At 37.2% G+C, this 26,446-nt stretch overlaps 1 protein-coding gene across 4 annotated transcripts in view; it reads right to left on the minus strand.

Annotated features, from left to right (window-relative positions):
• Positions 1–26,446, minus strand: part of GRXCR1 (glutaredoxin and cysteine rich domain containing 1) — a 349,214-nt gene that overhangs the window by 308,886 nt on the left and 13,882 nt on the right. For 3 of the 4 annotated variants that reach the window (XR_009533590.1, XR_009533588.1, XR_009533589.1), the window contains exon 3: positions 2,891–2,977. The exons of the other annotated variant lie outside the window; for it this stretch is intronic. The gene's annotated coding sequence lies outside the window, so the exon portion shown is untranslated. The remainder of the gene's footprint in view (positions 1–2,890; positions 2,978–26,446) is intronic. 4 annotated transcript variants of the gene reach the window in all.

Genomic DNA, 26,446 nt, shown 5'->3' on the forward strand with positions numbered 1-26,446 from the left:
AATTTTTAAAAAAGAATGTATATATGTATAACTGAATCAATGCTGTACAGCAGAAATTAACACACTGTAAATCAACTATACTTCAATAAAAAAAATTCAGTTTAAAAATCCAGAAAGTCCTAGAAAGATAAAAAAATTAAATAAAATAAAACCTGATTGCTCATTATCAGAGAAAATATAAAGAAAAATGAAAACACATGTGTGTATGTGTAAAATATATAAAAAATGAAATATACATAAAAATGAAATAAATGTGTATATATGTAAAGCATATTAATATAATATATGTCATATTCATATGTATATAAAATACTTCTAGAAGACTACTGAACTCACAGAGATGTAAAACTCCACCATAGATCAAGTCTACGACCCAAATTCAAAGCAGATTTATCTTAAAAGTAGAATATAATTACAGGAATTTGAAAAAAAATCAAATCTAAAAGATTCTTTCTGGCCATCCTTCCTCCATTCTGCCCAAAGTACATCGAAGAAGTCCCAATGAGTAATAAAAACTAGAAGAGTAAAGGGCTGAACCCTCCCTCCCATTTGATACACAAGTCATCTAATCTTTTTTATTTTTTTTTCTATCTAGGTATAAGTCCAGTGACCATATAGTTAGCATCATTCATCAAAAATTATGATATATTTCTCTTCAAAAGATAATAATAGATTTATTAACCTGAAACATGAAATTAAATGACATTATTAAAAAATTGTAATCAAAGTAAATAGTGATAACACATGCATACATACATATGTAATACCTAGTACATAAAAAAATAAGAGAGGAAAAGGGGAAAATGAGGGTTCTACCTTCTAGAAAAATGCCAGAAAATAAATGTAGAAGTAATAGAATTCAAAAAATCACCATTTTGCAACCCCCTGTGTGATATTTGATTCAGACAAGGATCCAAAGGGATTTTAATACCATTCAGTGAAAAGTTGTTAAAAAGTAGGGTAATCCATCCTATGATCTCAAAGTATCATCCCACATACCACTTTTGATTTACAAGAGGAAGGGGTACCTCTATGTTGCAGAGCTATAGCAGACATCACCTAACTAAATAACCAAGCTGTTCATCAAGAATGGCACAAACAGACATCATGTGCTACCTAATGGGATGCAACAGGAAGTACACAAGTGGGAGGTGGGACGTTTTTCTAAACAACTAACCCACACTCCAGAAATGTCAATGGCATGAAAGCAAACAAAAAGACAGAAGGATGGCTCTAGATAAACAAGATGAAAAAGACACGGGATTGGGATTGACATATATACACTAATATGTATAAAATGGATAACTAATAAGAACCTGCTGCATAAAAAAATAAAATAAAATTCAAAAAAAAAATAAATACTTGAATAAAAATATCTCAGATGTTATGCAAACATCTAGGTCGATAGTTGTAGGAAGCCCTTAATTTTAATGTAAATTCTTTTGCAATAAAATACAATTTATTTTTTCACTAAAGAAAAATAAATAAATAAATTAATTAATTAAATAAAAGACATGACAGCAAAATGCATTGCATGATTTTATGTTGCATTTTGAATTTAAAAAAACCTATGTGAGGGCCTCCCTGGTGGCGCAAGTGGTTGAGAGTCCACCTGCCGATGCAGGGGATACGGGTTCGTGCCCCGGTCTGGGAGGATCCCATATGCCGCGGAGCGGCTGGGCCCGTGAGCCATGGCCGCTGAGCCTGCGCGTCCGGAGCCTGCGCGTCCGGAGCCTGTGCTCCGCAACGGGGGATGCCACAACAGTGAGAGGCCCGCATACCGCAAAAAAAAAAAAAAAAAAAAACCTATGTGATATTTCTTTAATAACTGGAGAAATTTGAATATGGACCAAATATTTGATTATATTACTGAACAAATGTTGAACTTATTTGCTGTCTAGTAGTATTGTAGTTATATAAGAGAAAGGTCCTGTCCTTGGAGATACACATTAAATTATTTAAAGGTGAACTGTTATAACAGCTGCAACTTATTTCTAATAATTCAGGAAAACGTATATGTGTTTGATACACATGATTATATACACACAGAAAGAGAAAAAGAAAGCATACATGGCAAGATGTTAACTGGTAATTCTAAATAAAGAATATAGTGTTGCTTACTGGACTATTCTCAACTTTCATAGCATTGAAATTCAAAATAGCTTGTGGAAAAAAAAGAGCTAAAGGGAAAAGGAGGGAAAGGTGGTTAATATGGAAGCTCTTCAAGATAATTCCATGTAGAAGGTGGATCCTATTATATCATTTAAATGCTATGTTAGAGAAAAGATAAATATATAGTATGATATAATATATAGGATATATGGCATGATATATGACATGTCATGATATGACATATGATATACATGATATGGTAATCACCTCTGAAGAGAATATCCAAACACATTAACTAAAAGATTAAATTCAGTTAACTTAAAAATATCTGGAAGCATACATAACTACAGCCATATAACAGTGAAGTTTAATCTCAATTTTACTATCTACTAGTTGTGTAATCTTGGGCATGATACTTAACATTAACTTGACATTTCTTGGATTTCCCTTCTGCAAAACAAAGATGACAAACATAACTCATATGGTTGCTTTGATAAATGCTGTAATGCTGCAGGTCAGTGAGTCTCAGACTTCAGTTGCATCCCAGTCACCTGGAAGGTTTGTCACCACCCCCAGAGTGTCTAATTAATTAGGTTTGGGGTGGAGCCTGAGAGTGTGTATTTCCAGTAAGTCCCCATGTGATTTTGGTGCTGTTGGTCTGGGGACCACACTTTGAGAATTACTGCTATAGATATTCAAATTGAAAAATGTGCACCCCTTACCAGCAGCAATAGAGTGAGCAATCTGTCCCTCTGCCTCCCTGGGTGACATCTATTACCTTGAGTAGGCTCCTTCACCATCCCATGGTCACTTGCATTTTTTTCTTTAGCTGGAGATCCTCACCATTCCCATCTGTGTCTTGAGCCTGAACACACATAAGTGTCTCATTAGCCAAGAACTAGGCATAACACGTAAGCTGCACTTAGTTCCACTACAGTTTCTTTTTTTGGAAACAGGTGTCATATGTAAAAAATACACATATTCCGGGGCTTCCCTGGTGGCACAGTGGTTAAGAATCTGCCTGCCAATTCAGGGGACACGGGTTCGAGCCCTGGTCTGGGAAGATCCCACATGCCGCGGAGCAACTAAGCCCGTGCACCACAACTACTGAGCCTGTGCGTCTGGAGCCTGTGCTCCGCAACGGGAGAGGCTGTGACAGTGAGAGGCCCACGCACCGCGATGAAGAGTGGCCCCCGCTCGCGGCAACTGGAGAAAGCCCTCGCACAGAAAAAGACGCAACACAGCCAAAAATAAATAAATAAATATATTTTTAAAAATACACATATTTCTTCTGGAATTAGTCTGCTACATCAATGCCTGTGTGTAGGGTGTTCAGAGTGAATTGTTTCCCCGTGGTACCTTCATGAGCATCTGGCATAAATCTCAGAGCCATTCTACCCAGCTGGATGTCTGCCCTGATTCCTAATTTTCATCTATGTTTCTTGCTAGAAAAACAGTATAGCTGTGTGACCTTCAGCCTGATCATGTTGGATCCTTCTCACACCCCCACTCCCAGCATGACCTCAAGGATAGACAGAGAAATCAAATTTCTAGTATTGGACTGTGTGAACTAGAAACTTCACTGCCATAGACCTCATGTGCCCCAGCTTAGACCTCCTTTTCATGCCACTGTCCATATCAAGTTCAAGATTACTCTGCAATCTGACTTGGGTTTTTGAACCTCAACCCCTCACGGATGCTTATAAGAGGAATAGTGTAATAGATTGTAAAGAGCATGGGTTCTGGAGACCCAAAGACTTAAGTTAGAATGCTAGTTTGATTACCAGCTGGGAAGCCCTTGACCAAATTACTTAAGGTCACTTGAGCCTCGGTTTGCTTATTTGTACGATGGGAATAACAATTTGTTTCATAAGATTAAATGAGATAATGCATATAAAAACACTGAATTCAGTGTCTGACTATAGTAAGTATGAGATATGTTAGATTTTTTTAAAAAATCATAGTGATGATGAAGAGGATGATGACAACTGACAGAGGGAGGACAAGAAAGAAAAACATTCCTATTGGTGAAGTTAAATCTTTGGCTATTTTCTGGCCAGCTTCTGCCCCACATTTATCCCTCCACCTTAAACTCCTACCATGCCTTATATCTCATAGGACTTTAAAAATAAATTTAAGGGCCTCCCTGGTGGCGCAAGTGGTTGAGAGTCCGCCTGCCGATGCAGGGGATACGGGTTCGTGCCCCGGTCTGGGAGGATCCCATATGCCGCGGAGCGGCTGGGCCCGTGAGCCATGGCCGCTGAGCCTGCGCGTCCGGAGCCTGCGCGTCCGGAGCCTGTGCTCCGCAACAGGGGAGGCCACAACAGTGAGAGGCCCGCATACCGCAAAAAAAAAAAAAATAAATAAAATAAATAAATAAATAAATAAAAATAAATTTAAAAATCTTTCCAATAGCTGTCCTAAATCCTAAGATCCAGGAATGGTCATTCTGTTCTTCCCATGATTCACAGGACTTAAAGAGTTAATAGGGACAATTACTCTGCTTCGTGGAATTTCTTAACAGTGGAGAGGTTCCCAGGAGCCCTCTCTTTATGTAGGGCTATGAGTCTGGAGGTTGGAAACGTTGCCCCTAAGAAAGCCAGACCACACAGTGCTCTATTCTGCAATCTCATGAAATGGGCTCCTTAGTGAGAGACACATGCAATAGATGAAAAAGCAATGGACTAGAAGTTAGAACGGCTGGATTTCAGTTGCAATCTCTCACCAATAACTAGTTGTATGGCCCTGGACACTGTTTCGGAATATTTTCTCTCTTCCCTTGTGTGTAACATATATACTCACTCTGTAGGATCTCTTCTACCTTTCAAAAATTATGGTTATCTCTGTTTTAATTTTGGCCCTGGATTAGTCTTCCATCCTGGAAGAATCATAATTGACATATAGGTTTGTCAATTTCACAGTTCATTTCATGAAAGTCCTGACAGTCACCCAGTAGCTAGCATCAAGAACTACATCATAGGAACTTCCCTGGTGGTCCAGTGGTTACGACTTCACCTTCCAATGCATGGGGTGCGGGTTCTAAGATCCCACATGCCTCGCGGCCAAAAAACCAAACCATAGGGGGTTTCCCTGGTGGCGCAGAGGTTGAGAGTCCACCTGCCGATGCAGGGGACACGGGTTCGTGCCCCGGTCCGGGAAGATCCCACATGCCGCCGAGCGGCTGGGCCCGTGACCCATGGCCACTAAGCCTATGCGTCCGGAGCCTGTGCTCTGCAACGGGAGAGGCCACAACAGTGAGAGGCCTGCATACCACACACACAAAAAAAAAACCCAAACCATAAAAAAACAGAAGCAATATTGTAACAAATTCAATAAAGACTTTAAAAAATGGTCCACATTAAAAAAAAATCTTTAGAAAAAAAAAAGAACTACATCATAATTGTGATGCACCACCTTGAATAAAAGCAGAAGAAAATAACACTGCATTCAAGTAAGATTTATGGAAAGGTAGTCCAAAATCTCATGGATATACACTTATTGTATCAACATTTCTGTAGCACCATTTATGCCCTAAAGTACAAAAATAAATGCCTTTAACCTTTAAAAAAGCTATCATCAGGTAACAAAACAGGTTCCACAACATGATTTGATTTTTAAAGAACCTACATAGAGTTATGCACACCAAGGTAATGGTGGTGTTTATCACTCAATGATAGTTACAGATTTTGTAAATTTTTTTCTTTTCTTATTATCAGTATTTTCTAATCTTCTACCATGTGCATGTATTTCTTTTGTAATAAAAAACAAAATGCAATATTCTGAATCCTGCTTCTCTATTTCACAGTGTTTTATAGTTTCTCTGCCTGAAAAGTAATTCAGAGTACTACACTTCTAATCTTTTTATGGATGAAAAGGAGAAAAAAACATTCATAGTTCCCTAGCATGTTTTCCAAGCAGAACATTTTTTTCCATTAAACTCTATCCCATCTTTAAGAAGTCTCTTATTGAGGTGTCCTTAAGCTATTGCCCTTAATTATGACTGTTTCTCATAAAGAAGCAAAAAGTGCTCAGCCTGACACACACACACACAAAAAAAAGGGCCGCAGGTTTCAGAGCTCAGATTCACCTGCTCTTCCCAAAACCAGTTATAGAGGTTTTCACACTGGGACACCTTAACAAACTGAAGGAGGCACAAAAGAAGAGTTGCCTACCTGGATCTGAATCCTACTCTACATTGAGCCATGACTCTGCTATTCTCAAGTTGTGTGACCTTGAGCCCTTTATTTTCCCTCTCACAGCCTCAGTTTTCTCATCGGCAAAATGAGTACACAACATTGTCAGGACTGCGTGAGATCCTACTCGTAAAAAGGCACAGTCCAGTGCATGGAAAATAGTAATTACTTATTGGAGCATCTAATGGCTCAATAAATTTAACTATAATTAATTCTAAAATAAAACTTAAGCCTCCTCCCAAATAACTTCAGAAACTTAGCTTTTTTGGTCCAGTACAAAATCCCACCCCATCCTCATCAGTTTTCTCCTATTTGAGAGGAAAAAATATACTTAAAGTATATTTTAGGTAATTTTTCTGCTTCGATTTTATTGTATCAAAACTCTACCTACACAATTTCTCAATTTTAAAATCTTTTAATGCTCAAATGAGCAATTTCTATTTCTTAATAAAAAGATTATTATTTCTCAGAAGTAGAATTAATATCTAATCAATCTAACTACACAAACAGAATTTTTTGAGGTGGAAGGAAATTCAGAAGTAGCAATATCTTTTCTATTCAGACAGATGCCCGTTAATATAAACTTCTGTTTATATAAGTTTAAAAAATATTTTGAATATTCACATATTCATACTCACTAGCTTTTAAGTTCCTAGCACTAAAACAAAAAGAAACTCTGTTAAATGTTATATTCAAAAGGGATGGTACAGTGTCTGTTAGTACATAAGCTTAATCTTTCTTAAATTATCAAACTGTTTTGGTAGCAACTCAGTGGGGCAGTCTACTATAAAATGAGAGCAGAGGGATGTTGAAAGGACCATCCCCATTGCCTTTAATGTTTCACTGATTTACTTATTAATCTGTTGTTCTTGTAAAGGCCTCTAATGGTTAATCTTGCTATTGCAACGTACTAGCTCTGCCATGTGAGTAGGGAAAGTACTTGGCCCATCTTTAAGTGTGGTTTATAATAATACCTACTTCATAGAGACATTGTGAGGATTAGATGAGACAAATGTATAAATCATTAGCAGAATCTGAATATAAGTGCTTATTAAATTTTATGCAATATTAGCATTATTTTTTATTACTGAGAAAATATGAGCATTGGAGAAGTTAACTTCTTAAGGTTTCTTTAAAGAAGACTATTTGAAAGAGATCAAGTTCCCATGAGAATAGCAATATGTCCTGGTCTATTTTCAAAGTTCATTCCTTGATAAATTAATTCCTCTTGCTACTTCCTTGGGCCAGCTTAGGAGAAAACCTCTTCAATTCCCTACTTCATGGGGTGATTTTACCCCATGAAATTGACATTCACCTGGTTGAACTCAGCCCTTCACAACCAGTAATTAGGAATTTTTTTTCCTTAACTATAAAACCATTTTAAAATATGAGTACAGGGCTTCCCTGATGGCGCAGTGGTTGAAAGTCCGCCTGCCAATGCAGGGGACACGGGTTCGTGCCCTGGTCCGGGAAGATCCCACATGCCGCGGAGCGGCTAGGCCCGTGAGCCATGGCCGCTGAGCCTGCGCGTCCAGAGCCTGTGCTCCGCAACGGGAGAGGCCACAACAGTGAGAGGCCCGCGTACCGCAAAAAAAAAAAAATATATATATATATATATATATATATATATGTATGTATGTACAAAATACAATGTTACAGATACCTGTAAGGGTAACAATGCTAAAAATACCAAGATTAAGCATACACTAATACTTTGCTTTCTTTACTTCAATTCTCTCACTTTCTTTTCTAAAAAATGAAATGTTACACCTACATCTCTACCCTCAATCTGCCATCTTCCTCAATCTGCCATCTTCCTCCCCAGCAGTAACTACTATCCTAATGCTAATGTGTATTATATTCATGATGTTCTTCTACTTCATTATATATGTAGCATCCATAAATAGTACTATTTTTTAATTCTACATAAATGAATTATACTTAAAGTATAATTTGCAACTTACTCTTTTTTATTCAGCATTGCATTTTTGAAATAAACCATACTTACTCTTGTAGATCTGGAACATTCATTACAAATCTTTGCATAGTAATTGTTTGTATAAACAATGGTTTATACATTTATTCACTGTTAAATGGATTATTTCCCTTCTTACAAACCTGCTCAAAGACTCTCCCTGTGCACAAATGCCTGGGGTTTTCTAGGGTAAAGAAGTAATAAAATAGTAGGATGGACACCAGGTGCAAATTCACCTCTACAAAGTACTCACAAATTGCTCTCCAAAGTCAGCAAACCAGTTTACACTCCAACCAACATGTATGTGGCTTCATCTTCCCCCACATCCTGAATGCTTGGTACTGTTATATGTATTGAATTTTTCTGATTTGTCATTGATATTATTTTCACATCTGCCTGAATTATTTGCCAATCCAATCATTTGCCAGGAATCTTGTAATGTCATTTTCTGAAAAAAGTCTTTGTAATATCAGGAGACAGAGCAAATGGATACATGAGTCTAACAATTCAATCATTCATGAAGGATATTTTCTTAAATAAAAAGACAAAATCAGTGAAGGGGATGAGTCAACATCTGAAAATATAAATATGAACCAAAAATCATGTTCTTCTTATAAGGCAGCTGGAGGTAAGCCAACAAAAGAAATCCTAAAGTTCAACTCCTGCTCTGAAGTTTAGGGTCATTTAGATTGTATTCATTCCTTAAGAAACCACAAAAGCTGCAATTTCCTCTTTGTATCTTTCAGAAGCAGGGTAGAAATAAAGTCCTCATAGAAATTAATAAATATTGCTGTGAGATCTCATATTCCACTTAGCTGGCAGATCAAGATTGGTTCAATAATTTATATATCAGTTGAGGATAAACTAATGAGCTCTGTGTATGAGGTTGCGTTTATGTAAACGGAATTGAATCCAACTCTTTCATGTTACAAATGTGCTTGCTACTGGGTCTTCATAAAAATAAAAACCACAGTGGTCCTATGAAGAATGCCAATATTTTTATACAAAGTAATATTAAACACAATAATAATCTACTACACATTCCTGCCAATTTGTACCCATTTCCAGATAAAATTACGAAGAATAATCCTTGCCTTGATAAATGTAATTTTTAAGATTTAAAAAATTTTTAGTTGTTGCTTCTGTCATTTTTGTTTGCTTTTGTTATTCTATTCTCGTTTATACTGCCTACCATTGAAAAATGATAATACTGAGCTATGTAAACTGTCTTTCATTATGGTCTAATCATTGGGATGTATTCTAGGTAATCTTACATAAAAAAACATTCAAACACCTAGAAATATATCTATACAGATCCAAATGAAAATAAAGCTGATGCTTGGTACTGGCATATTACATTCTAAGGCAGCCATAAAGGTGCTTTGATCTGGATCTCAACAAGACTCTCTGTAAAATATTTAAAATAATTTCCTAGTGTTAATGTTAATTTCATATTAGATAAAAATATATTGCATGCCCTTTCATTTTCATAACTAATTTCTATGAGGGAGTAGGAGAAAGACTGCTTTGATATAAAAACCATTTGAATTTGACAATGCTTGATCACTGGATATTCAATACAGGCAATGATTCAACTAAATTTATATTTGTAAGTGTAATCATTTACTAAGAAATGATTTTTAACAAGCCAAAATATGCATATTATTAATAAAACAATGCAGCGATTTTAGATATTCATTTTAAAAACAATTTTGGCTACTGTAAATAGTGCTGCAATGAACATTGGGTGCATGTATCTTTTGGAATTATGGTTTTCTCCAGCAGAGACATGGATGGACCTAGAGACTGTCATACAGAGTGAACTAAGTCAGAAAAACAAATATCGTATATTAACACATATATGTGGAATCTAGAAGAATGGTACAGATGAACCTACTTGCAAAGCAGAAATAGAGACACAGACGTACAGAACAAACGTATGGACACCAAGGAGGGAAAGGGGGAATGGGATGAACTGGGGCATTGGAATTGACATATATACACTACTATGTATAAAATAGATAACTAGTGAGAACCTACTGTATAGCACAGGGAACTCTACTCAGTGCTCTGTGGTGGCTTAGATGGTAAGGAAATCCAGGAGGGAGGGGATATATGTACATGTATAGCTCATTCACTCTGCTGTACAGAAGGAACTGACACAACATTGTAAAGCAACTATATTCCAATAAAAATAAATAAAAACAATTTTGTAGTTATAGTTTTCTTGAAATGCTATTTATGAAAATACACAAAAACAAAATTGCTATAAGTTTGTTGTAAAGGAAATTGTATAACTAGTAAAAGATAATAGAATCAACAGCATAGATTATATTCCTGGGTGTGTGCAGCTCACATAATAACTAAACAGCATGGAGAACTTCATAGCACTATTGAGTATATTCTGTGTTTAAAGAAAGAAAATAAGTAAATACAAAAAATTTCCATAGTTTTATATTTTATTCTATGCTCAAATCTTTTTAAAAAAACAAAACCATTCAATGGACTTCTAAATTCCTTCTTGCATCCCTGGGATAAACTCCATTTGGTCGTGGAATGTAAATCTTTTCATATATTGAAGAATTCTATTTATCAATATTTTGTTAAGGATTTTGATTTCTGCATCTATATTCATGGGAAACATTGTCTATTGTTTTCCTTTTTTTTTGTACTGTCTTTGTCTGGTTTTGGTATCAGGGTAAAACAAACTTCATGAAATAAATTGAGAGGGTTTCCTCTCTTCTTTTTTCTAGAAGAGATGTTGTAGAATTGGTATTAATTCTTTAAGTGGTTAGTCGGATTCTCTAATGAAACAATCTGGACTTGGAGACTTCTTTTGAGGGAGTTTTTTTTTTTTTATTACAAGTTCAATATATTTAGTATTCATGGGGCTATTCAAATTATTTCATATTGGGTGAGATGCAACAGTTTGTGTTTTTTGAGGAATTTGTTCATCTAAATTGTCAAATTTCTGTGTGTAGAACTGTTTGCAGTATTCCCTTATCATCATTTTGATGTCTGCATTGTTTTTAGAGATATCCCCTTTTCTTCCTGATATTGGTGATTCATGCCCTTTCTCTTTTTGCCTCACATAGTCTTCCTAGAGGGCTGTCAATTTTATGGATGTTTTTCATAGTTCCAGCTCTTTGTTTCACTGATTTTCTTTATTCTCTATTTTCAATTCCTTTGATTTCTGTTTTTATCATTATTATTTTCTTCCTTCTGTTTGGTTTGGGTTTATTTTGCTCTTCCTTTTTCTAGGTTCTTGAGGTGAGAGCTTTAGACTATTGATCTGAGAATTTTCCTCTTTTCGAATATATGTGTTTAGTGCTATAAACTTCCTTTTAAGTGCTTTAGTAATGTCCCACAAACTTTAATATGCTACATTTTCATTCAGTTCAATGCATTTTTTTCATTTCCTTTGAGACTTCCTCTATGAATATTTAGAATATGGTGTTTATTTATAGTGTGCTGTTTAGTTTCCAAGTGTTTTGATATTTTCCTGTGCAAATTTCCTCTTCTTTTAAGGATACCAATCATATTGAATGTAGGGCCCATTCTAAGATAGTATAATCTTGTCTTAATTTAATTACATCCACAAAGACCCTATTTCCAAATAAGGTTATATTCACAGGTTCCAGGGATTAGGACCTGGATACCTTCGGGAGCCATTATTCAACCTACTACACAGACTTTAACTCTGGAACAAAGTTTTGAGCAAAGAATCATCCCCTTTTTTTAATGAATCACAAACTAAGAAAACATATAACGCCTTTTACTCACAATTGTACACAGGATTATGATGCGTGGAACTAGAGATGAGAGGCAATAAATTGGTAATTGGCAAAGAACTGATTCTAACTATTGAATATAAAGTGTTTTATTCAGTAAATTTGAGGATAAATTCCAGATAACACACAATTATCATTAGTTTTCTTTTATAGCAAGATGAAATTTTGTAGTGATATATTTACCTGAGTAATTATTATTTTGAAATATGTCCTTCTCACTACAGATTAATCTTGAGCACAGGGATCTTGTCCTGCACTGCTGAATCCTCAGTAGTTAGCTTCGTGCCTAATACAGATTAGATATTCAATAAATATGTGTTCGACAGATTGAATACATGAAAGCATACAATGTGATGACAGTATTTGCATGAATTCTTTTTATAAGACCAATGATGAAATTCTCAGCCAAGAATGACTAGGCAATGCTTTTATCTTGGTCCTAGTCCATGTCTTCTGCTCTTTTTATCTAACTGTCCACTTCTGTGGTGGACACTCAAATCCATGATGGGCTAGGCTTTTCTGATATAAATGCTGATATGCGCAGGGTACTTCAAATCTTTTTGTATGAAAGTCCCCAAGAATTCAGTCCAAAAAATAGGAAAAATTTCTTTATCAACTACAGAGTTGCTATGTTCTGTATTTTTTATTTTTTGTATTTTTCATTTTGAGAAATTTTGAAAACACAAATATATAGTGACTGAGATAGCAAATATCCCTATTCCAGCTATTCATAACTGATTCCAGTCTTGTAAAAAAGAAATCAAGGGCTTCCCTGGTGGCGCAGTGGTTGACAAAACGCCTGCCGATGCAGGGGACACAGGTTCGTGCCCCAGTCCGGGAGGATCCCACATGCCGCAGAGCAGCTGGGCCCGTAAGCCATGGCCGCTGAGCCTGCGCGTCCGGAGCCTGTGCTCCGCAACGGGAGAGGCCACAACAGTGAGAGGCCCGCGTAGCGCAAAAAACAAAACAAACAAACAAAAAAAACAAGAAATCAATCTAGATATAACCGAAGTCTAACTCTCTACCCTACTCTGTGTCCTCATCATCATGACTCTGGGCTGGGTACTTTCAGTTCTTTCTAAATATATGTTTACATTTAGAGCTTTCATGCTTCTTTATTCTTTCTTATACAGTTTGAGTAGAGAAATAGTTTAATTTTTAAATGTGGATAGCCAATTGTCCCTACAGTGTTTATCCTTCACTCATTAATTTGCAATCTTACTTTTTTTTAAATAAAAATTTCCACTTATGTCACTGTCTCTTGAATTCTTTTCTATTCCACCTTCCTACTAGTTTACCTCTAGTTAATAGCGCACTGTTTTAATTAGTACAGTTTTATAATGAGAATTGATACCTGGTAAGGCAATTCTCCAATCTTGTTCTTTGTCTTGGTTATTCTTGGATCTTGATTCTTCCATATAAATTTTGGATCGACATCAAATTTCATGGCAAAAAGAAAACTAATTGGTATTTTGCCTGGAAATGAATTTATTTATAATTTAATTTAATATTATTTTATGTACATCATTATGTTATGGGATTCCTTGAATCTACGAACATGGCACCTCTCCATTTTCAGGTCTTATATTTAATATATATAAAATAATTAATATAAAATATTTTTTAATGTTTTATTATTTTCTCGATAAAGATTTTTAACAGACCCCACCCATCTCTTGCAAGGATTGAAAATTGTTCTTTTTTTTTTCTAAATAACTATTGGGATAATATTAGCTAATGCTTATTGCATGCTTATTAGACCAGACACTGTTCTAAATGACTTTACCTATTTTAACTAATTTAATCCTCATAACAACTTTGAGATAAATAATATTATTAGCTCCCATTTTATAGGTGGGGAAACTGAGGCACAGAGAGACTAAGTATCTTGCTCCAAGTTACAAATTTAGTCATCTAGTAAGTGGCAGACCTGGAATTGGAGCCCAGGATTCATATATAGATTATAGGCATTATAATGCCTGGCATTAGGTGGCCAGGAAGCATAATGCCTGGTAGAAGGTCTTAAGGAGAATTGAATATTTAGAGTAACTATGGCTCTAGTAGGGGCAAGTAAGAGATCCATTTCTTGTCCAAATACTCTGACAAAATCAAATTTGATCTGTGTTTTCAGTGTTACTGGTTAAAATTTCAAGCTCATATTAAAATTTATATAAATAAAATTATAAAATGTGAAGCAATAAACAGGTAAATACCCACTTTAAGAGTTGTGTTGGTCTAGAATATAAAATCATTTTGTAGCTGCCTGGCCAAATAACAAGAACTGAAGAATAAGAAAATGATTTTTGAAAAGGAGAACCATTCCTAAGTTCCATAGCTATATACTAATGGGAAAGGGCACAACTTACACTAACCATGCCAATGCAGATCTTTAAGGAAATTATACAGGCTGCTACCAAGAACCACTAAAAATGGGGGGGGGGGAAGATATTCTTTTTATGAGTCAAAAATTAATTATTGTTAATTCTACCTTGAGTGATAGCTGGACTCAAAGACATCCGTCTCTCCAAGTGGATGACTCCAAAAAAACACATACAATTTATTATCATCTGTTTCATAATTTTGCTTAGATAGGCCTACCTGATTTATTCATGATATATTTACCTAGTTCCATTCACTTGTAAATTTTTTTTAATTGTCTTCTAATCATAAAACTCAGGCATCCTTCTTTGTGTTCTTCTGAACCCAGCTGTCATGGTTCTGAGGTTGCCAGACTCTTCAGTCATCCCTACAAACCACTAAAGCTCATGAGCTCCTGCTGGGAACAAATCTCAGGTGCTGAGATCAAATTTCTCAGCAAGGTTCTGCAAAACTTAATTAAGAATCACCTCAAGTCTTCACCTAAAAAATAAACCACTGCTAGGAAGTAATACCATCTCACTTTCTTCTCATTCCTTGCAGCCTCTCATTTTTCAGATATTTGTATTAATGTACCTGCCTTAGAAAAGAATTATTCTCCAAGAAGCTTAAGTTATTCAAAAAGTAAAGTGAAATTAAATCTTCTGTACAGGCAATTTTGTAGCATACCTTTAATAATTACTTCTAAAACAAAATACCTCCTCTAACTGTAGCTTTATCTCTCTTAGATGGGAGTTCATCATCCTGCACTATTCTATAGATAATATGACAACATTTATTTCCCAATTAAATTAACTTGTTCAAATAAAAGAGAGTTTTTGTTCCCTCATGTCAGGTTACCAGAATATTCCATATCTCTCTAAGGATCACTCCTCAGTGGTCCACGAATCCATGAAAATGACTCAGTCCAAAGAGGCCAGCCATATTTCGGTGACAGTCAGTTGCTACCCCAGCAACTGCACTTCCTCCTCCTAACAGAACTTGATTTTATTAGTTGTCCTCCATGTAGCCACTTTTTTTTTTTTTTTTTTTTTTTGGCAGTACACGGACCTCTCACTGTTGTGGCCTCTCCCATTGTGGAGCACAGGCTCTGGACGCACAGGCTCAGCAGCAATGGCTCATGGGCCTAGCCACTCTGCGGCATGTGGGATCTTCCTGGACCGGGACACGAACCCGTGTCCCCTGCATCAGCAAAGGGAATATCAACCACTGTGCCACCAGGGAAGCCCATGTAGCCACTTTTTAAAAGGGAATATGGAATGCATCACCCTCCCCAGCATGGGTGTTTTATCCCTCTAGGCAAAGGTTTGGTTTGGTGTGGGCATGTGACCCAATTCTATCCAATGAGACATGAAGAGAAGTCTGCTGAGACTTTGGAGGAATATTTTCCTTATAAAAAGAGACATGATAGTCTCACCCACCAGAGGGCAGACAGCAGAAGCAAGAAGAACTACAGTCCTGCAGCCTGTGGAATAAAAACCACATTCACAGAAGATAGACAAGATGAAAATACAAAGGGCAATGTACCAGATGAAGGAACAAGATAAAACCCCAGAAAAACAACTAAATGAAGTGGAGATAGGCAACCTTCCAAAAAAAGAATTCAGAATAATGATAGTGAAGATGATCCAGGACCTAGTAAAAAGAATGGAGGCAAAGATCGAGAAGATGCAAGAAATGTCTAACAAAGACCTACAAGAATTAAAGAACAAACAAACAGAGATGAACAATACAATAACTGAAATGAAAAATACACTAGAAGGAATCAATAGCAGAATAACTGAGACAGAAGAAAAGATAAGTGACTTGGAAGACAGAATAGTGTAATTCACTGCTGTGGAACAGAATAAAGAAAACAGAATGAAAAGAAATGAAGACAGGCTAAAAGACCCCTGGGACAACATTAAACATAACAACATTCGCATTATAGGGGTCCCAGAAGGAGAAGAGAGAGAGAGAAAGGACCCGAGAAAATATGTGAAGAGATTATAGTAGAAAACTTCCCTAACATGGGAAAGGAAATAGCCACCCAAGTCCAGGAAGTACAGAGAGTGCCATACAGGATTAACCCAAGGAGAAACATGTCAAGACACATAGTAATCAAACTGGCAAAAATTAAAGACAAATAAAAATTATTGAAAGCAGCAAAGAAAAAATGACAAATAACATACAAGGGAACTCCCATAAGGTTAACAGCTGATTTCTCAGCAGAAACTCTATAAGCCAGAAGGGAGTGGCATGACATATTTAAAGTAATGAAAAGGGAGAACCTACAACCAAGATTACTCTACCCAGCAAAGATCTCTCAGATTTGATGGAGAAATGAAAAGGTTTACAGACAAGCAAAAGCTAAGAGAATTCAGCACCACCAAACCAGCTCTAAAACAAATGCTAAAGGAACTTCTCTAAGTGGGAAACACAAGAGAAGCAAAAGACCTACAAAACCAAACACAAAACAATTAAGAAAATGGTAACAGGAACACACATACCGATAATTACCTTAAACGTGAATGGATTAAATGCTCCAACCAAAAGACACAGGCTCGCTGAATGGATACAAAAACAAAACCCATATATATGCTGTCTACAAGAGACCCACTTCAGACCTAGGGACACATACAGACTGAAAGTGAGGGGATGAAAAAAGATATTCCATGCAAATGGAAATCAAGAGAAAGCAGGAGTAGCAATACTCATATCAGATAAAATAGACTTTAAAATAAAGAAGGTTACAAGAGACAAGGAAGAACACTACATAATGATCAAGGGATCAATCCAAGAAGATGATATAACAATTATCAATATATATGTACCCAACATAGGAGCACCTCAATACATAAGGCAACTGCTAACAGCTATAAAAGAGGAAGTTGACAGTAACACAATAATAGTGGGGGACTTTAACACCTCACTTACACCAATGGACAGATCATCCAAAATGAAAATAAATAAGGAAACAGAAGTTTTAAATGAAACGACAGACCAGATAGATTTAATTGATATTTATAGGACATTCTATCCAAAAACAGCAGATTACACTTTCTTCTCAAGTGCACAAGGAACATTCTCCAGGATAGATCACATCTTGGGTCACAAATCAAGCCTCAGTAAATTTAAGAAAACTGAAATCATATCAAGCATCTTTTCTGACCACAATGCTATGAGATTAGAAATGAATTACAGGGGAAAAAACATAAAAAACACAAACACATGGAGGCTAAACAATACATTACTAAATAACCAAGAGATTACTGAAGAAATCAAAGAGGAAATCAGGGCTTCCCTGGTGGTGCAGTGGTTGAGAGTCCGCCTGCCGATGCAGGGGACACGGGTTCATGCCCCAGTCCGGGAAGATCCCACATGCCGCGGAGTGGCTGGGCCCGTGAGCCATGGCCGCTGAGCCTGCACGTCTGGAGACTGTGCTCCACAACAGGAGAGGCCACAAAAGTGAGAGGCCCGCGTACCGCAAAAAAAAAGGAAATCAAAAGATACCTAGAGACAAATGACAATGAAAACATGACAATCCAAAACCTATAGGATGCAGCAAAAGCTTTTCTAAGAGGGAAGTTTACAGCAATACAATCCTACCTCAAGAAACAACATCTCAAATAAAAAACCCAATCTTACACCCAAAGGAGCTAGAGAAAGAAGAACAAACAAAACCCAAAGTTAGTAGAAGGGAAGAAATCATAAAGATCAGAGCAGAAATAAATGAAATAGAAACAAAGAAAACAATAGCAAAGATCAATAAAACTAAAAGCTGGTTCTTTGAGAAGATAAACAAATTGATACACCATTAGCCAGACACATCAGGAAAAAGAGGAAGAGGACTCAAATCATTAAAATTAGAAATAAAAAAGGGGAAGTTACAACAGACACCACAGAAATACAAAGCATCCTAAGAGGCTAATACAAGCAACTCTATGGCAATAAAATGGACAACCTGGAAGAAATGGACAAATTCATAGAAAGGTATAACCTTCCAAGACTGAACCAGGAAGAAAGAGAAAATATGCACAGATCAATCACAAGAAATGAAATTGAAACTGTGATTAAAAATCTTCCAACAAACAAAAAGTCCAGGACCAGACGGCTTCACAGGTGAATTCTATCAAACATTTAGAGAAGAGCTAACACTCATCCTTCTCAAACTCTTCCAAAAAATTGCAGAAGAAGGAACACTCCCAAACTCATTCTATGAGGCCACCATCACCCTGATACCAAAACCAGACAAAGATACTACAAAAAAAGAAAATTACAGACCAATATCACTCATGAATATAGATGCAAAAATCCTCAACAAAATACTAGTAAACAGAATCCAACAACACATTAAAAGGCTCATACACCATGATCAAGTGGGATTTATCCCAGGGACGCAAGGATTCTTCAATATACGCAAATCAATCAATGTGATTTACCGTATTAAAAAACTGAAGGAAAAAAACCATATGATCATGTCAATAGATGCAGAAAAAGCTTTTGACAAAATTCAATACCCGTTTAAGATAAAAAACTCTCCAGAAAGTGGGCATAGAGGGAACCTACCTCAACATAATAAAGGCCATATATGACAAACCCACAGCAAACATCATTCTCAATGGTGAAAAACTGAGAGCATTCCTCTAAGATCAGGAACAAGACAAGGATGTCCACTCTCACCACTATTATTCAACATAGTTTTGGAAGTCCTAGCCATGGAAATCAGAGAACAAAAAGAAATAAAAGGAATACAAATTGGAAAAGAAGAAGTAAAACTGTCACTGTTTGTAGATGACATGATACTATACATAAAGAATCCTAAAGATGCCACCAGAAAACTACTAGAGCTAACCAATGAATTTGGTAAAGCTGCAGGATACAAAATTAATGCACAGAAATCTCTTGCATTCCTATACACTAATGATGAAAAATCTGAAAGAGAAATTAAGGAAACACTCCCATTTGCCACTGCAACAAAAAGAATAAAACATCTAGGAATAAACCTACCTAGGGAGACAAAAGACCTGTATGCAGAGAACTATAAGACACTGATGAAAGAAAATAAAGATGACAACAACAGATGGAGAGATATACCATGTTCCTGGATTGGAAAAATCAATATTGTGAAAATGACTATACTACTCAAAGCAATCTACAGATTCAATGCAATCTCTATCAAATTACCAATGGCATTTTTTACAGAACTAGAACAAAAAATCTTAAAATTTGTATGGAGATACAAAAGACCCCGAATAGCCAAAGCAGTCTTGAGGGAAAAAAACGGAGCTGGAGGAATCAGACTCCATGACTTCAGGCTATACTACAAAGCTACAGTAATCAAGACAATATGGTACTGGCACAAAAACAGAAATATAGATCAATGGAACAGGATAGAAAGCCCAGAGATAAACCCACGCACCTATGGTCAACTAATCTATGACAACGGAGGCAAGGATATACAATGGAGAAAAAACAGTCTCTTCAATAAGTGGTGCTGGAACGGGACAGCTACATGTAGAAGAATGAAATTAGAACACTCCCTAACATCATACACAAAAATAAACTCAAAATGGATTAGAGGCCTAAATATAAGACTGGACACTATACAACTCTTAGAGGAAAACATAGGAAGAACACTCTTTGACATAAATCACAGCAAGATATTTTCTGATCCACCTCCTAGAGTAATGGAAATGAAAACAAAAATAAGTAAATGGGACTTAATGAAACTTAAAAGCTTTTACAAAGCAAAGGAAACTACAAACAAGACAAAAAGACAACCCTCAGAATGGGAGAAAATATTTGGAAACAAATCAACGGACAAAGGATTAATCTCCAAAATATATAAACAGCTCACGCAGCTCAATATTAAGAAAACCAACAACCCAATCCAAAAATGGGCAGAAGACCTAAGTAGACATTTCTCCAAAGAAGACATACAGATGGCCAAGAAGCACATGAAATCTGCTCAACATCACTAATTATTAGAGAAATGCAAACCAAAACTACAATGAGGTATCACCTCACACCAGTTAGAATGGGCATCATCAGAAAATCTACAAACAACAAATGCTGGAGAGGGTGTGGAGAAAAGGGGACCCTCTTGCACTGTTGGTGGGAATGTAAACTGATACAGCCACTATGGAGAACAATATGGAAGTTCATTAAAAAACTAAACATAGGGCTTCCCTGGTGGCACAGTGGTTGAGAGTCTGCCTGCTGATGCAGGGGACATGGGTTCATGCCCCAGTCTGGGAAGATCCCCCATGCCATGGAGCGGCTGGGCTCATGAGCCATGGCCACTGAGCCTGCGCATCCGGAGCCTGTGCTCCGCAACGGGAGAGACCATGGCAGTGAGAGCCCCACATACCGCAAAAAAAAAAAAAAAAAAAAAAAAAAAAAAAACCTAAACATATAATTACCATATGACCCTGCAATCCCACTACTGGGCATATACGCAGAGAAAACCACAATTCAAAAAGACACACAGGGGCTTCCCTGGTGGCACAGTGGTTGAGAGTCTGCCTGCCGATGCAGGGGACACGGGTTCGTGACCCGGTCTGGGAAGATCCCACATGCCGCGGAGCGGCTGGGCCCGTAAGCCATGGCCACTGAGCCTGCGCGTCCGGAGCCTGTGCTCCGCAACGGGAGAGGCCACAACAGTGAGAGGCCCCGTACCGCGAAAAAAAAAAAAAAAAAAAAAGACACACACATCCCAGCGTTCACTGCAGCACTATTTACAATAGCCAGGTCATGGAAACAACTTAAATGCCCCTCGACAGACAAATGGATAAAGAAGATGTGGTATGTATACACAATGGAATATTACTCAGCCATAAAAAGGAACGAAATTGGGTCATTTGTAGAGATGTGGATGAATCTAGAGACTGTCATACAGAGTGAAGTAAGTCAGAAAGAGAAAAACAAATATCGTGTATTAACGCATATATGTGGAACCTAGAAAAATGGTACAGATGAACAGGTTTGCAGGGCAGAAATTGAGACCCAGATGCAGAGAACAAACATATGGATACCAAGGGGGAAAAGTGGCAGGGGGTGGTGGTGGTGGTGTGATGAATTGGGAGATTGGGATTGACATGTATACACTGATGTGTATAAAATTGATGACTACTAAGAACCTGCAGTATAAAAGAATAAATAAAATTAAATTTTAAAAAAGAGACCCAAGGGATTTCCCTAGTGGCAAAGTGGTTAAGAATCCACCTGACAATGCAGGGGACATGGGTTCGAGCCCTGGTCCAGGAAGATCCCACATGCCACGGAGCAACTGAGCCCGTGTGCCACAACTAGTGAGCCTGCACTCTAGAGCCCATCAGCCACAACGACTGAGCCCGTGTGCTGCAACTACTGAAGCCTGTGCATCTAGAGCCCATGCTCTGCAACAAGAGAAGCCACCATAATGAGAAGCCCATGCACTACTATGAAGAGTAGCCCCCCCACCGCCGCAACCAGAGAAAGCCCACGCACAGCAACATAGACCCAACACAGCACCCCCCCCCAAAAAAAAAAAGAGAGAGAGAGACCCAAGATAGACATTAATATGAGCGTATGTGATGTCTGGAACTCTTGCAGTCATCAAGCAACCATGAGGTAATCTGCTGTAGCGCAGGGAATGGAAAAATAGAAAGAGGGCAAGAATCACAGTTTCTGATGACCTTGTTGAGCCACTAAAATAACTAATCCTAGAATAGTCCTACTTTACAGAATTCTGATAATATAAGAGGATCAGCTAAGGAATGTATTCAGTTAAAAGTAATAGAAACCCCAATACAGGGGTTTAAACTAATAAATTTTTATTTTTCTCTTTCAACATTAAGTCCAGAGGTAGGTACTAAGTAGGGATAGAAGATGAGTGACATACAGTAACACAGAAAGGATGTATGTTTAAAGTATTGAGCAACACAGAAATAAAAGTATGGGTTTATAATAGGAAACCGGGGGCGAATATGAATTAGCCAGACCACAAAGTTTGGTCTAGAACGATGACTTGAGCTATGTTTAAGGTTATGTTTACTTCAATTTACCAGGAACAGCCAAAAAAGCAATGCAAAAGATAAATATGAGATCAAGGGAACAAGTGAGCTAACATAGCTCCTCATGACCTGGTTTCTCATAGAAGTACACCCAAAGTTATCTATGCTTTAACAGAGTGAGGAATCACATTGGAGGAAGCCACAATTGTGAGCTTTCTGTCTCTTATACTGTTAAGCTATAGAGGAACAGCTCAGGAATCAAGAATCTATATATTCTGTTATTGTAAGAGGGGGAAAAAAAAAGTTCTACCCAGAAAAAAATCTTGCTAGACCTAATTCTGTGATGATTCCATGGCTGACACAGGATTTTAGAACTATATTGATAAAAGACAGGACTAGATATGGAGAAATAGATGCAAAACACCAGATCCTTGGAATGAGATCCCTGTGTTAAGGAGTCTAAAAAGCCAAGCCAGGGTGTGTTAGATTTTTGCTATGCTCTATTATAGAATCATCTCTGATGCTGTGAAGCCCTCAACATCGAAAAGGAGAGCAAGTGGCATGTGATGGAGATTTTAAATCCATTACGCTTAGTCACTCAAAACTTTTCCTACATTAAAACATAAAGAAGCAACATGCAAGGAAGTAAGTCAAGCTCCTAGCAGAGTTAAAGAACCAAATGCACCAGGGAACTGAGCAGCAAGTGAAAGAAACTTCCAAAGGGCAGCTGCTGCCCATAAAATCCACAAATTCAATACCAAAAGATGTGAGTCATAGAGGATTTTAAAACAAGTGAATGTGTGTGTGATGGAATTTGAAAGCATAAGAACACACTGATAGCTTCAAGGGGCAACTGATGTTAAAAAGACAGTTTTTTAAAGAATGGTATTGAAAAAAGCCTGGCATCATTTAGTGTAGGCTAGCAGTTCTCAAAGTAAGATTGATTTCTGGACCAGCAGCATCAACGTCACCTAGCAACTTAATACACCAATTCTCAGCCTCTGAGCTGGAAGCCAGCACTCTAGCCAGTGTCAGGGTGATTCTAACACACACCCAAGTTTAAGAAACACTGGTGTGAGGACAAGAAGTCCTAGCCGCCAGTTGGTGTGGTGAGGTGACCAAGAGCACCAACTCTGGAGTCACAGAGCCCTGAGTCTGCATCTCAAATCGTCTGCTTCTAGATGCACGAAGTTCGGCAAGTACTTAAATCCTCCAAACCTATTTACAAATATACCTATCTTAGAGGTTCACTGTAGGAATTACCAGTAACATTCATGAAACCTGCTCAGTAAACAATATTAACTATTATTTCATCATCAACATCTTCACAGCACTGTCTGAAGGCATGAATATACTACTTCTCTGCAAAGGCACTGAGATACTCAATGTTCAATATATTGTGTAAAACAAACAATGAATACCATTTTGTAGCAATATTTGTATACAAATAGTTGAATTAAACTCTTCTATGATTTAACATATTTGGCATTGTTCTAAGGGCTTTAGATACATTAACCCGCTTAATCCTCTTTAATCCTCACAAAAACTCTGTAAGATAGAGCCTATTATTATCCCCAATTTACAGATAAGGAAACTGAGACAAGAGGGGTTAAGTACAGTGCCCAAAGTTACAAAGCTAGAAAGTGACAGAGTCAGCATTTAAATACAGACAATCTGTCTCAGAGTCTGTGTGCTTAACCACTACGCTATACCACTTCCCAAAGTTAAAAACAAATTTTGATGTTTAGGGCAGAAGTTTCAGCTGTCTAGAAAAATACACTTACATGAAATATCTCGTTCTCTAAGGGATCGGAAAAATGAAACTTCCTATTCTTATTTCTGCTACCTGCTCTGTAAGCATCTCTTCTGTACGCATTAAATGCACTCAACTGATTCCACAGACAAGCTGGTGGCCTAAAAAGTGGGATGGCTGTTCCCTATAAAATGGTAGGAAGAAATAAGAGGCAGGAAGAGCTAGTGAGAAATGCGCTTAGTGGGAAAATTCATTGAGTTCCCCAGCCTCTAATGTTCTCAGTGCAAGGGCATTCCAGGAAAACAGAACAAACTATTACCCTCTGGCAGCAACAGTATCTCCGCTATGTCTGAGTCAGATGCTCAGACGGTTGAATGTACTCCGAGGAAATAAGAGAACAGAGCTCAAGGGGAACAGGCTGCTTTGCTCTGAGTTGCTCTCTGTATGCCTGAGCAAGCTGCCTGGATACCTGTGTGTGTGTGGAAGGAAGCAGTTTCCTCGACCTTGCTTGATAGAGTTTTATGGATATATGTCAGGGCTTTCAAAACTTCTCAGTGTTCTAAACAAGAGAATTCAGACTCCAAAGCTGCAATAGGAGGCAGTCCTTTGGACAGAAAGCTGCGAGACAGGTCAATTTTACCCTTAACTCGTTCAATCTCTGGCTTTTGAATGCCAAATTCTTTAGGCTTCTTCAAGGTGACCAATCCAAATAATTCACTCACTGTTTCAACATTCTCAGTTGTCAGTTGTTCCAAGTCTTACTGCATTGTGATACGAAAAAAACAGAAACAAAAGCAAAAGCCCCTATTTCATTCCCAATGCCAGAAAACAAACTGCGATGAAATTGAGAGAATGTGAGATGAGCTTTCCCCCTTAATATTTAGGGTGAAACATGCATTTGGACCAGGTTTTGGGCAGAATGGAAATTTCAGTAAGTGTGCTATTCCTCCTGTTCTCTCTTGCTGAAAGTGGTATCTCATTGCCAACACACACATTCCCTAAACGTCTGTTATGGAAACAGACATTGAAAAAGAAATACCTATGGTTTACTCTATAGATTTTTCCACTATCTAATCTACAAAGAAATACTAGAAGCAACAAGATTTCTTATATGTTGAGTAAAATGTTTCCTTTCATTATGACTGTTCATTTGTTCTAACAGCGAGAGTTTTTCTATAATGAGAATATTTCCCCTCATCTTCCATTCAACTTATCTGCAAAGAATTCCTAAAAGTTAAAGAACTTTCAGCTTTTGCTAGATGTGTAATAATATTAAGAAATTAATATTAATTTATAGGTGTGATAATGGTATTTTAAGTTTAGTGACTTTGATCTCCTTCAGGAACTAAGCTTCCCACATAACAGAAGGGAAGGACTCCGTCAGGTCTATGGAACAAATTGCCTCAGTGTCTTTCGTAAGAAAGGCATTAGGTCAACTACTTAGCATAAAAGTCTTTCTTAAGTGCCATAAATTTAAAAAGAAACATCCTCTTATTTTCCATTTTATATAATCCCTTTCAGTAACTCCAAAACTCTCAACAAAGTACTTTTCACGGAGTTTTGACAGCTGTGTTCTGGGGATTGAAGAAATGGGGGAGTAATGGGATTGAGGGCTCCACCTCATCTCTGAGGTCTTTACTCAGTGTTTCCTTTTCTAAGAATCCATCACCAACCCTAACATCAACTCTCTATGCTCCCTTCAGGACAACTCTCCATTTCTCCATTTGTTTGTTTCTATTCAATTCACCATCATCATTCAGGGTACCTAGACCTTAAAACTAAAAGTAACCAATTAGAAAAAGTCCTGGAAAATAAACAAAATCCAATCCAATGTCGTTAAAAGAACTGTACACATTAATGTTGACAGGAAAAAATATGAAGAGAATGTAAAATAGAGTAACACAGTAATGGATTAGTTGAAATGAATCAGATGGACCAAATATGGACTTCTGTACACGGAGAGAAGTATTAGGTAATGGATTACTTAAATCTAGAGAATGAGTCCTGTTGACAGACACAGATGCTAGAAAAATTTCAAGGGTATCTGTAGTTCTAGAACTCAGATATCCTAAATGACATCTCTGGTTAATATTCAACCTCAGCCAATTGAGAGTGTAATCTCCAAAAGTGCTTGGAATGCTAACCCTAAAATTGTGTGGATGACATAACTGTTTTCAAGAGAATTATTAGCTTTAAACCTGGAGAATGATGTATTCATATGGTTAAGTAAATCAAACTTATAGTACTAATATTTTTTAGTAAAGTTTAGA

Source organism: Mesoplodon densirostris, chromosome 1, assembly GCF_025265405.1.
Source record: "Mesoplodon densirostris isolate mMesDen1 chromosome 1, mMesDen1 primary haplotype, whole genome shotgun sequence".
NCBI lineage: Eukaryota > Metazoa > Chordata > Mammalia > Artiodactyla > Ziphiidae > Mesoplodon > Mesoplodon densirostris.